Below are 14199 nucleotides of genomic sequence, written 5' to 3'. Positions count from 1 at the left end.
TAATTTAAGATAGTCTGTCAAAGTGAACTATTTATTCTGTGGCCGTACCTTACACAGTGAATTTAAAAAGTTGCATTAATGTGACTATGACTAAATATTACAACAAGAATAAACTATTTCAAATTCTCGTCTAACATGGGACTTATTTTACCCCTTGTCATGGTACAATTCCCTACTCTGAACCTTAGCGTCCAAAAGATGGGGTACCAGCATGAATTCCTCTAAGCTCAATTACCAGCTTAGTACTTGTAGCGCTGCCACCAACCAGGAATTCCAGTGCCTGGTACACTCTGGTCCCCACAAAACCTTGCCCGGGGACCCCCAAGACCCAGACCCTCTGGATCTTAACACAAGGAAAGTAAACCCTTTCCCTCACCGTTGCCTCTCCCAGGCTTCCCCTCCCTGGGTTACCCTGGAAGATCACTGTGATTCAAACTCCTTGAATCTTGAAACAGAGAGGAAAATCCACCTTCACCCCTCCTTCTCTCTCCCCCTCCCAGACTAAATCTGAGAGAGAAAGTAATCCTAACACAGAGAGAAAATAACCTTTCTCTCCCCCTTCCCTCCTTTCTCCCCACCAATTCCCTGGTGGATCCAGACCTAGTCTCCTGGGGTCTCACCAGAATAAAAAAACAATCAGGTTCTTAAACAAGAAAAGCTTTTAATTAAAGAAAGAAAAAATAGTAAAAAATATCTTTGTAAATTTAAGATGGAATATGTTACAGGGTCTTTCAGCTATAGACACTGGGAATACCCTCCCAGCCTAAGTATACAAGTACCAAAGTAAAATCCTTTAAGCCAAATCCACATTTGAACTCCTTCCAGCCAAATACACATTTGCAAATAAAGAAAACAAACATAAGCCTAACTCGCCTTATCTACCTAGTACTTACTATTCTGAGTACATAAGAGCCTGTATCAGAGAGATTGGAGAGAAACCTGGTTGCACGTCTGGTCACTCTCAGAACCCAGAGAGAACAACAACCAAACACTAACAGCACACACAAAAACTTCCCTCCCTCAAGATTTGAAATTATCCTGTCCCCTGATTGGTCCTCTGGTCAGGTGACAGCCAGGCTAACTGAACTTGTTAACCCTTTCCAGGCAAAAGAGATATAAAGTAGTCCTGTTCTATTAACCCTTAACTATCTGTTTATGACACCCCTGAACATAGGTGTTGATGTTAATAATTTTACATCCAAAAGACTGTGATGACTCTTCTCACATGGTGCTAGATGAGGATGAATGAAGGTGGCTCTGGAACTGAAAGGAGTCTAACACAAAGGTTCCTCCTCTACATACTCTAGTTCTGCCATATTTGAACTTTAAGAAGATTTTTTCAATGAAGCCAGGAAGCCAGTCAGCCAGCTAGCCACCCATATCTGCCCTAGCTACTGATAGAAACTCATCAGCTTATCTACCAGGCGGTACCATTTTGTGCACTGTGTACAATAATGATCCTCTTTTGGCAGTAACTTCTGCAGAACCCCCTCAACCATTTTCCAAACTAGAACTGGTTATTCTGGTTTTAAAACTGCTTTTGGCTCACATCTCCCATGGATTTCCAGTTATTGCATCAGCCATGTCATCCAGTGGCACTAGTCAGTGCTGGATGTTCCTTTGCAGTGGTACAGGCTTTGTTTTGATAAGAAAATCAGAGATCAGCAAGGCATTTCTGAATAGGTAATCCTTCCTGAAAAGAACACAAGGCTTGTTGTGTTGGTTGAAAAAACCTTTCTGTGCAATACAATATAGAGCTTACTTATGAACTACCCCAAGCATCTTCTTCAAAATTTCAAACTCGTCACACACAGTGACATATTGAAATGTACAAGTTGTTAATGATAGACCAGGAAGACTGAGCATTTCACACAGGTCTGGTAGCTGTAGGGTAGGGATCAGCAACCTTTGGCCCGTGACCCATCAGGGAACTTCGCTGACGGGCCTGGAGGGTTTGTTTACCTGCTGCGTCCGCAGGTTCAGCCGGGAGCAGCTCCCAATGGGGGCTGTGGGAAGTGGCATGGGCCAAAGGATACACTTTCCGCTGCTTCCCGTAGCCCCCACTGGCCTGGAGCGGCAAACTGCAGCCAGTGGGAGCTGCGATCAGCCAATCCTGCTGATGCGGCAGGTGAATAAACTGTCCTGGCCTGCTAGCCTCCTCACGCCCCACCTCCTGGCCCAATTTTTCACACTTGCTCTCTGCAGTGATGAGCTCCCCAAATCCTAAGAACAGGTTCCCTACCGGGTCCTCGGCAGCACTTCGGCGGCTGGGGGGATCTTCACTCGCGCTGGGTTTTTGGCAGCATTTTGGTGGCAGGCCTTCACCTGGAATGAGTGAAGGACCTACCGCTAAAGTGCCGCTGAAGACCCAGTAGGGAACCATGTGGTGAGTACAGTACAAGCTCCACGTGCTTGTCTCCCCCCAACACCCATCCAACCCCAACCGACATCCTGCCCCCAACTGCCCCCTCAGAACCCGCAAGATTCTCCTTCCCCCTCCCTCACCGGGGTAGCAGCAGCAGCCCAGGGCTCCGGGGGCTATTTAAAGGGCCGGAGCTCCCCTGCTTCTACTGCCCAGCCCTTTAAATAGCTGCCGGAGCCCACCACTACCCCTGGGTTCTGGGAGCTATTTAAAGGGCCCGTGGTTCCCCTGCTTCTGCCTCTCCAGTCCTTTAAATAGTCGCTGGAGCCCTGGAGTAGTAGCGGGGCTCTTGCGGCTATTTAAAGGGCCGAGGCGGTAGAAGCCGTGGGAGCTCTGGACTTTTTCGATAGCCCCCAGAGCCCCGCAGACCTACCCCAGGGCTCTAGCAGTGGAGCTCTGGTGGCAATTTAAAGAGCCTGGATATGCTGAAATGGATTTTCAACCCACCCATGAATTACAGATGCTGCTGTTTTCCCTTAAGCAAGGAGATGCTATATACTTTCACAGAATGACCTTTATTTTAAAAAGAAGTTGTCATTTTGAAATCTGGTCAGTTTCCAAAACTTGAGTTAACAGGTAATGACATCTACCTCTTGGTCTCTCTGCCAATTTTTTTGTGATTTTTTTTTTCAGTCGCACTTACCAATTTTAAAACATTTTTCTTTACCCTGTTTGTTGTATGAAAGACCTATGCAAACAACAAGAGAATCCAGCTAACTAAATTGAAAAGGAAACAGTGAAATTGAAAATGCGCCAAGTGCTGTCAAAAGCATAATATAAACTGAAAAATAGAGAACATTTTTTTTCCAATCTGTTTAATTTAAACCAATCTTAGGAGCTACTTGACAAAAATGGTAAAACATTTTCTAACATAAGTGTGAGGGTTTGTTTTTTTTTAATTTGTGGATTCTTTAGGAGAAAGGCTAAATAAAAGAGCACAAAAGGTAACATCTCCAAAAGAGAACGTGCAATCTGTGCCTGCACTGCTCTGCTTTAGAAAGTGGCAGCTTCCTTCTGTGTGTTAACAGCAGCTGTCTATAAATTCAAAGGTTCAGCACAGAAAACAAACAGGAAAAGTGGCATAGTTCCATATACCATAAATATAGGGGTGCCATTTCTAGCATAAAGAAAAAACTTTTTTTTTCCCTTTGTACAGTCCAAAGGAAGATCACCAGAAGGAACTTCAGGCAATTTGCTCCAGCTCTATCACTCCACAAAGCCTAGGTAAAGCTCAGCTGGCCTCTGCTTGCTTAACTGTGGTGGAATAAGAGCTTGAATACACAGCAAGACTGAGCCAGTACCTCTGTTTATCTGTAGTAATAGGGTGTTTTCCTAGAGATTTTCCAAGAATGTTTTCTTAGAGGAAACAAATTTAACAACACAGGACAGTATTAAATCAGCCGGTTTGCATTGTCTTATGTGCAGATAAAGAAATGAGTTTTTGTGGCTCTATTACCAAAGCTTTAGGAAGAATGAACAATTTTTCTAAGATATACTAGAAAATAACATTTCACTTTAATAGTTAAAATATTTAGACAGTTATTCATCAATTTCTGTGTTTTAGCTAATAACTCTGAAACTGAATCCTTCCGGCACTATGAAATTTTGCTTAGGGCTGCTCTTTCTCTGTTGTTAAGTTCTCCATATGTTTTCCCTCTTGAAGGACATGTTCAATGGAGGGATTCTTTCCTCCAGCTGCCTAATGGTACACGTGCCATGGCAGACATTGTGGCTTCATTCTTAACATGTCCCATATCTTCTTTTCTAGATAACTTTGGAGATAATACATTGTTGAACTCTTTGACAAATCTCAGCAATTGTCATAAATTCATTCAATTTCAGATCTAATATTCTTCTAATGCATTTGCTTTCAAAGGCATTTAGTCATCTGTCTACCTTTGGTGGAATTCCAGCTTTCGCATCAGTTAGACATTTTTAAAGCAACACTTTTAAAAAACAAAATAAGCTTTTACATACATTATGAACAATAGCCTGCGTTTAAAAAAGCATAGGCACAAAAGTATGGGCCTGATCTGGGCTCAAAACACACCTGATGTATATACAAGTTGTGGCTGCACGGGTGCAAAGGTATGAGCAGATGCAAATCTCAACCTTATATGCAGGGATCAGACATACTTTCATACATTCATTTGTAGAATTTTGGGCCAAAGCATGTTTCCGTATCTTTGCAAACAAGTCCCTTCCTCACTCTTAGTATTGTGACCTTTTCATGCTAGTTATGCTAATCTTATTCAGAGAGTAAATATTTCAGTTTTAATTGCATCAGAACTAATTCAATCTAGCCTATAGATGGGGCTCTTTGAATTAGCTGCGATTAACTTGAACATCTCAATTTCTTTGTATGGGAAAAACAAGACACTCATTCCCCGTTCATTTCTGTTAGCTCAGAGCCATAATAAATGAATACTGTAGGTGTTAACAGCCATGACTGTGCTACAGAGTAAGTTGTTCTTTTGCAATATCTTCTTATAACACTTAGACTTTCAAGGGAACTGTTGTTTCAAACACAAAAGAAATGCCTCCAACATGTGAGATGTCTGACTGCAGCACATTTTTTGCTGCACTTTGTTTCTGCAGCTGCAACCCAACCGGAGTGTTAAAAGCATTATGACTAAACATTCAAAGCTAGGAATGCTTATTTTAGATAAAGTAGGGAAAAGCACTTTTGCATTGTTGAGTACTTAAGTAATAAGTCTGACTGATGAAGAGGTTGTGTTAGCGGCAGCTCATCCTTATGCTGATATAACTTTGGATGTAGTTTTTATTCAAATTGCAAAATTATTTAGGACGATGTATTTAGAGTGCTTAGATGAATCAGTGTGAAAATATATGCACAAGTCTATTCCTGTTTAGTAAAAGCACTTAAGTATGTGATTAAAGTTACACAGATTCTTAAGTGAATTGAGTTATGTGTTTTTTATATTTACTATAAAATATCTAGTTGCTTCTGATGAATCTTCAGAACATTAAGGGTGTGTTTGCATGTATTCTTCTCCTCTGGTAAAGATGATAGGATTTAGACATTGTGTGCTAATTCTGCAGTAAGCCAGGTTGTTGAATCTGTACTTAAGATCCTACTGTGTAAGGTCCTCGCTCATCAGATATACACTCTAAGGAAGATTCTAACTCCCTTTCTCCGTGGGTAGTGCTGCTGACTATGATGGAGTAAGACGTTGTTTGGGGTGAAAATCTGGTACTAAGTACTTAATACCATGTGGAAGAAGTATGCAGGTTCTTCTGAAGTTAAGGCATCTCAAATCCACCAGCAGTTAGCTTTGTTGGGTGGAAGTCTGCATAATGATGTTCTACCCCAGCCTAGATAGTGAAGGCATGATCCCTTTTCTATTGAAGTCAATGGAAAGACTCCCATTGAGTTTGGCAAGAGTTGGTTTAGACCCTGAGGAAGCAACTAGGATATCAGTGCTTTCCTTTCTGCAATAACTAACTTGTACAGTACGGATGTTTAGCCCACAACTTACTGTACTGCTCTGCATTCTAAAAGATTAGCATGGGATTTAGGCACACAAATCTCATTGCATGATGAATTAGCCAGCCAATTCCCATTCTAATCAATGGGAACCACATGGCTAAATCCTGTGTAACTCATTGAAAATGTTGAAGTTTCTCAGTTGTTTGTTGCCATATGGCTAGATAATGCTAGAGTTAAAAGGTTAGGTTTGGCATGTTGTTAATAGAGCTTCCACCTACTCACATAGTGTAGTTTATCTTCATAAAAGTTGTTATGGCTTTAGGTCTGGCTACTGCTTCTTCTCCAAGCCTCTCCTGGTTATTCAGTCTCTCTTGCTTACTGCACTGCATAGTAAACAATAATATGTGTCAATTAATTCCTAGATTTCCTCCCTTCCTCCCTCCCCCCGAAAACCTGGGCTGAATTCTGGCCTCCATGAAGTCAATGGGAATTTTGCCATTGGCTTAAATGGGGCCAGGATTTCACTCATCATCTGTCTGAGAAACAAACAAAATTGGAAAATATTATTTTCCCTTTCCTAACTAATTTGTCTGCAATTTGAGTGTTACATCAAATTACACCTTTACCCTGATATAACGTGACCCAATATAACACGGGTTCATGTACAACGCAATAAATCTCTGACATGCTGCTCTGAGCAGCGTATAAAGGGTACCAGGCCAGACCGGGGCCGAGGGGTTGGATAAGGGGCAGAGGGTCTCGGGGGCGGTCAGGGGCTCCCCCACCCCAGGGTCTAGGAGGCAGGAGCTGCGGGGAGACAATTTTGGGGGCCTCGCAGTCCCAGAGTGGCCTGGGGGATTAGCAGGGGGCCAGGAGAAGCCCACTCCACTTCCCTCGCCCTGGCCGCAGCTGTGTCGCTCAGAGGAGGGGGCTTGGACGAATGGATCCCCCCGCACTCACCAGCAGCAGCGGAAGCAGAGCAGCCCGACTCCAGCCCCCTCCACTCCGCCAGTTCCCAGCCACGGCACTCCGCTTCCCACCGCAGGTGAATGTGGGATCTTTCCCCAACCCCCCTCCATCCCCCCAGTGACACAGCTGGGGCCAAGGCAAGGAAAGTGGAGCGGGCTGGGGCCGTGTCGCTCCACTTCCCTCCGCAGGTGAATATGGGGACCATCCTTTCCCCCAACCTCCCTGCACTCACCAGCGGCGGGAAGCGGAGCGCCGCAGCTGGGAGGTGGCGGAGTGGACCATGCTGGGACCACGTTGCTCTGCTTCCTGCTGCTGCTGGTGACTGTCAGGGGGCAGAGTGTGTGGACAGGGGTTGGAGCAGTCAGGGGACAGGGAGCAGGGGGTTGGGTAAGGGGTGCGATCCTGGGGGTGATTAGGAACAGGAGTCTCTGGAAGGGGCAGTCAGGGAACAAGGAATGGGGTGGGGCAAAGCAAGTTCAGTATAACGCAGTCTCACCTACAACACGGTGAGATTTTTTGTCTCCCAAGGACTGCGTTATATCGGGGTAGAAGTGTATGATTTTTACAATGGATAAACATTTTGAGACATCTGCCCACTTCATTATATATCTTAGGTGTGTTTCTCCTGCACATCCCTCCAGCTCATCTTTCAGTTATGTTGATGATGTTTAATTATATGTTTGTCTAATGCCTTATGATTTATTTTCACTGCTGTCATTGGTCCTTCTAAATAACAGTCAAGAGCTCAGTTGATAGAAATGTTCACTATGCTGTAATATTAAATGTCTTACAGCCAAACAACACAACAATTTGTGTTGTACGGTATTCTTCTTTTCTTCTGAGAATGTAATACCTTCCTGTTCTTTCATCTCTCACTCTCTATTATCCTCAGAACAGATAATAAGAGCTCAAATTATTGTTATGGCCCCCAAATGGAGCATAATTTGATATACCATAGAAAATGCTAAATGACAATTTTCTCCACATTTTGAGGTATTGATATTACATTTATGCCAACCATAGATCATTTATGGGACAAATTGCTTCAACAAATACATTTAACGTTGGATAATATAAATAAAAATATGCCTATATTGTTCTTTTATAGCCAGTGAATATATGATTTAATCATTTCATCAGATATACAAGCATGCACTGATCGAAGGACTGAGTCCATAGAATGGATAAAAATGCTGTGTACTGTTGTCATAATATCTCGGGAATTTTGTATCCAAGTTTCTCTGTGTGATCATGCAGAGAAATCTTTTGTAAATGTGCATTAGCATGCAACCAAACTGAGGCCTTGATCCTGCAAATACTTATAAATGTGCTTAACTTTTTATGCATGTGAGCAGTTCCATTGAAGTAAAATATTTGACACCACTGGCATTAAGCACAGACAAAATGGTTGCAGAACTGGGGGCCTAAAAAGGTACCAACTTTATTTTGTGGAGCTAATGCACATCTGTCATACTCTATTGTATCATTAACACTATTTCTAATGAAGATTGTAGTGCCTTGTATTTAATAGGTGTTACTAGAAACTCAGCATTTGCTACTCCAGGTTCCTGCACTAACTGTGGTATCTTCCTGTATTTATAATGGGGTGGCGAACGAGTGGCTCCAGAGCCACATGCTGCTCTTCAGAAGTTAATGTGCTGCTCCTTGTATAGGCACTGACTCTGAGGCTAGAGCTACAGGTGTCAACTTTCTAATGTGCCAGGGGAGGCTCACTGCTCAACCCCTGGCTCTGCCACAGGCCTTGCCCCCACTCCAACCTTTCCCACCCCCTCACTCCTTCCCCCTCACTCCCAGAGCCTCCTGCATGCCACGAAACAGCTGATGGGGAGGGAAGGGGAGGCGCTGATTGGCCGGGCTGCTGGTAGGTGGGCGGTGCTGGGAGCAGGGGGAGGGGAGTTGATCGAGGGCTGCTGACATATTATTGTGGCTCTTTGGCAATGTATATTGGTAAATTCTGGCTCCTTCTCAGGCTCAGGTTGGTCACCCCTAACTTAGAATAAGAGATCCCAGTGTACCACAATCACTGCAGTAGGTCAGATAGTGAGGTTTATTTTCTAATAACCTTTTACTTTTCAAAAGAACTTAAGAACATACATTGACTTAAATTATGTATGTTATTTTACACTTCCTTGCTGTTCAGCAGATATTGTTATATACTAAAAAAAAAAGTTAATCAGTTTTACAGCAGCTGAATTATACATTATCGATTTTTAAAAAAGTCAGTTATAGGTATTTGCCAGGAATTTTTTGTCTCCTTTATTGGGTTTTCAGTTAATGTGTGTATTTCTCCATTACCATTATATCTTAAGCTTTATTGTAGCAGGTAGGAGTGTTTTCTTTTTCCATTTCCCAGCTAATGAGATACTCGCTGCCTCTAGTAAATGTGTTATTAATGATTTAGGTTCTCCAAAGGCCACATCATTAATTGGGAAACCTAAAAGGACCTAATGGCTCCTTAAGAAAATTACATCTAGTCATTGATCTGATTTGGTCAGTTATCCTGCCCCAGTAATCTCGTGCCTCTGGACAATCCCACCTGGTATGCATAAAGGTCCCGGTATCCCCACATGCCCTAGAGCATCAGTCACTGGTAGGTTACAAATATTAAAAGCTTTGCTGAATTACCATTGACTTAATATTTTAAAACAGTTTTCCCTTGTAATGGTATTTCTCTGGGGACATCTATTCCTCTTCTCTTCAGGATGCCAGCTTTCCCCTTTATGTCCTTAGTGATCAGATATCTGCAGATTTGTAGAAAGGTATCTTTTCCAGTTCTCCAGTAACTGACAAGTGAGCCATACCAGCATGCTGCAGAGGAACGTGAAAAATCTCCAAGGTTACTGCCAATCAAATCTAGAGAAAAAAATCTTTCTGGTCCCATATATTGTGATCAGTTACATTCTGAGTATGTTTTAACAAGAACCAGACAGCCGAGCACCTAGAGAGAGAGAATGCTTGGTGCTACCTCACAGCTCTGGCCCACCACGTCCAATGTCCCATTTCCAGCCTGGGCCATCCCTGATGCTTCAGAGGAAAGAAATTTTTAAAAATACCTGGCATAAACTGGGGGAAAGGAAATCCCTTCCTGCCCCCTGCAGGTGGCTTGCTGAAACCGTGAAGAATGAGCTTTTATATATGCTAATTTATGTGAGTGAAGTGTGTGATTTATTTATAAACATTCATTAAGGAGATTTCTATAATACAACTATGAATCATATCATCAATGGCAGAATTCACCCTAACTCCATTTCTTGTCTTATCTCACTTAAACTTTCACCTAGATATGTTTGCATTATTGCACACACTCATAAAATGAAAATGCCTGAAGCAATACCGTCCACTTCATTATGACAGCAATACTTTATTGTAAATCTCCTGCAGAAGAGTTAAGTCTATATTTATTTCAGTGAGAGTCAATACAACCCTAACTATTAGTTCCTTGGTGTTGTAGTTTGGTTGGTTTTTTAACTTAAACTTTCTTGATCAGTTACGACATATACTTAGAGTTGGGTTTTCTAAAGCATTCAGCATTGGCCTAACTCTGCTTCTTTTGAAGTCATTGCTCCTAAACCACAGACCTCTACTTGTCACCTTAACTATCCCTTAACAAAGCTTCTTCTCTAAACATCTTCTTCAGCTTCTCTGTTGTATGGTTGTGAAAATTATTAGGAATCCTAATGAAAACCATTGAAAACAGCTATCATGCAGGACCCACACTGAAATTGATAGATGAAATGGAGAAATCTGCATATTTGAAATGACTCTATGTTGCTGTGAATGTAGAACTTATATTTAGCTCCTCTAATTCACTGAGTCCAAATTTTATAATGAAGTAAAAATTAATGTAAGGATAAATTCTCATCACAAAGTACAGCTCTTAACTGTTGAAGTTCAGTTTATGGTCTGTTGATTGGGTAAGTCTGAGTTAATTGAAAGTAATTATAAATAGGCAATTTGCACACTATGAAAAAAGTGTTCTGTTTTGGTTGATTACTTTATCAGAACAGTGAAATGAATTTTAATTACAATATGACATTTCAATGAAATATTCTGATAGATGTTTGTCTTATTTCTCCATCAGTCATCATAAACAGAAGGAAACATTCATGATATTCAGCTACCAAAATACTTCCAGTACCGCTTACCAAAGATACCTTCAGTGTTCATCGATTAGCTCTGATGTCACACAGACGCCAAAGTATTGTAATGTTATTCCCCAAAACAGCCCCTCCTTCTGAAAGTGGTTCTTCCGAGAATGATGTAGATACATGTTGATGCTAAGCTGTGAGGCAAACTGCTTGCCTAGCCCTGTTGTGAAGGCACCTTTATATGCAAAAGTATCTGTCTCCTTAGCTGGGTAACCTGCAAATCTTTAGTTGATAGTTCAGGAAAATGTAACACATTTTGCGGTCTGTAAGGCAGGATGCTCTGCTGGCATATCTATACTCTACTGGCCTTACAGTCAGCAGTTTTGTGATCCTTAGCCTGGATTTTGGATATGCCAGAGATGATATCACACTGCGTACTGTAGCTGCTGAATAGTAATGGAGGAGTTAGGGAAGATTTGCAACAGCTGAGCCTGAAATTGTTTGAGAATTTTATTTGTACATTTCCCTGTGCAGGTTTTGTCAGGACTCACTTTTCTCTGGCCTTCCACACCCTATATTTATTAAGAAACAAATATAAATTCCAAAGATCAATAATCTTGGGCCTGAAAGCTCTATCCTCTGAGTGAAATCCATCTTTAAAAGTGTAGATCCATGAGTTGTTTGCATACATTTGAAACTTCTGTTTAATTTCTGTTCTCGAACCTCCTTTTTAAAATCTAGATAAATGCTGGACGAGGTGTAATTTGTTAGCCCAACAGTAATATGCTTTCAGGTGTTAAACTAATTGAACTGCTGTCTTCCCTCTGAATATTTCAACAGGCATACAGTAAGGATTCAGATTTTTTTTAAACACTGCAAATTAATCACAGAATTAGAGCAATTATGTAACAAGTTAAGTTCACAAAGACTTACTTTCATAAATGCTACTCAAAATAGGAATGTAACCCTTCCCAGTTAGTAGGGGGACTGAAATTTACTTTCAAGTGAGCAGAACAGGTCCAGAGTATCCTCAGTTGAAACCCCAGCCTAGAACCAGAGTTTCAGCACATTCAGGAAGAAGACTTTGGGCTTACTGATTATTGTACTACTGCAGAGTGAAGGGATGCATTCATAATCAATAATTAGTCATTAAAACAGCATGGACTATCTTCCACAGGCAGCATCGTTTTCGTTGGTAGCATTTCCTTCTTTCAAGTAATCTAAATGAGTCTGCTGGTTTCATTTTTGTTTTCCCAGTCAGCATCTGATAAACATGATGATGATTTTCTCTTTGTCACAGAGGCCCATTGCAGCTTCTGATATCTGAAAGGTCTGAGCCTATGAATATATAAAATATGCTAATAGATACGTAACAACTATATAGAGAGCTGGTTGGAAATTTTCTGTCAACGTGATTTTTGGATAGAAAATATGTTTTTTGCTAAACTGAAATCTTCCACAGGAAATGTTTGTTTTTGATGACAATTTTTAATTTTTCACCAGGAAAATTGTAACAAAGTCTTTTGTTTTGGGTCAATTTGACTCAAATTGAAGCATTTCAGTTGGTTGGAGAGAACTAAAATATTTTGAGTCTGTTCAACATTAAACTGCATCTGTGCATGGTGTCATGGTGCATCGTCAGAGCTGTAGTTTGGGTGCTTCATCCTCCATTCTCATGTTCATTTGCCAGGCATTTCCCATGGTGCACTGTGCCCTGCACTCTTACTGAGCCATGTGATGCTTTTTAAGAGTCACGTAACTGTAGGTGCATCATGGAAGAAAGTTTAGATATTTGAATGGTTTGTCTCAATTCAGGACAAAAACAAATATTGAAATGGTGGAATTTCCCACAAGGGAGAAATTCAGATTTTTTTCTTGGCTCTAGTTATATGTATATAAACAAGTCTGAAGTCAAAGGATTGGCCAAGATGTAAGACCAAAAGTTGGCCATTGCTTGCATGCTAGTAGTCTCAATATTAGTTCACATAATGAAAGCATATATCTTTCAGGATTCACCTATTACTGATGTAACTAAACAAGAATCTTTAAGCATTTAAATCAGGATTTAGACTGTAGCTCACTTTTGGGAAGGTATATAACACTGCGTGTTATTAAGGCATGATAAGAGGAATCTTGTACCATCTAGAGATTAAAAATGTGTATTTAGAGCATCAATCTACAAATAAAGCCCTCTAGTATTAAGTAAAATAAGAAAGATGATGATAGATTCATGATTCATGGCATAAGCCAGATGCATTATGAATGATCAATGAACATTATGATCAGAACAATGTCCTACTATTACAATTATGGTGCATCATAAATGCAAATATAATTGCATTGTATTTAATGAAATACAAAAGCCTCATTTAAATAATAAAGTTAAGGTTGTGATTCAAACTGACAAAACCTTCACTATTAGAGAGACAAGGTGGATAACTTTTATTGGACCAACTTCTGTTGGTGAGAGAGACAAGCTTTCAAGTTTACACAGATCTCTTCTTCACATCACTGTTTATGCTTGAAAGCTTGTCTCTCTCACCAACAGAAGTTGGTCCAATAAAAGATATTACCTCACCCACCTTGTCTCTCTAACACCCTGGGAACAACACAGCTACAATAATATTATGTAAAACTGTGAATACTCAGGTAGGCTGACATGATTTCATCCTTAACCCTTTTGTTACTGCTGGAACTTAAACATGTTTTGATAACACTTTCTTATGGACCATCAGGACATGCCCAGTGATAACACTGGACAAGTACTTTTGCCACAGGGAACTGAGGAACCACAGTATATAGACATCTATTCTTCCCATCCCATTTTGAGGTCATCTTATTGATTTCAAAGTATGCTGACAACACTGCCAAGGAGTAAGACGCTATTTCAATAGCCATTCAGAGTGAAGGGTAATAATACAAACACACACGCGTGTGCACACACACTTAATCATCCACTGTATAAGTGAACAAGTCTACCAGTGAGTTAAAATGCCATGATTACGGTTAAGATTTTTTCACGGTTATTTTTAGTAAAAGTCATGGACAGGTTGTTGGCAATAAACAAATTCATAGAAGCCTGTGACCTGTCTGTGACATTTACTAAAAATAACTGGGGATGGAAAGCTGACTGTGGAGTAGACTGAAGCCTGAGCCCTGCTGCTTGGGGAAGGGAGGTTCCAGCCCCTGCTGTAGAGGCTAACGGTTCTAGCCCCCACTTCTCTGAGGCACATGGCTGAAGCTGAAGA

General features: G+C 41.1%; 1 protein-coding gene across 1 annotated transcript in view; it reads left to right on the top strand.

Moving 5' to 3' along the window:
• The window catches only part of SEMA6D (semaphorin 6D), a 658493-nt gene that overhangs the window by 169015 nt on the left and 475279 nt on the right, over positions 1-14199 (top strand). The window lies entirely within an intron of this gene.

The sequence above is a fragment of the Gopherus evgoodei genome, chromosome 10 (genome assembly GCF_007399415.2).
Source record: "Gopherus evgoodei ecotype Sinaloan lineage chromosome 10, rGopEvg1_v1.p, whole genome shotgun sequence".
In the NCBI taxonomy this organism is placed as follows: Eukaryota; Metazoa; Chordata; order Testudines; family Testudinidae; genus Gopherus; species Gopherus evgoodei.
This window is presented reverse-complemented; position numbering and strand designations above follow the sequence as displayed.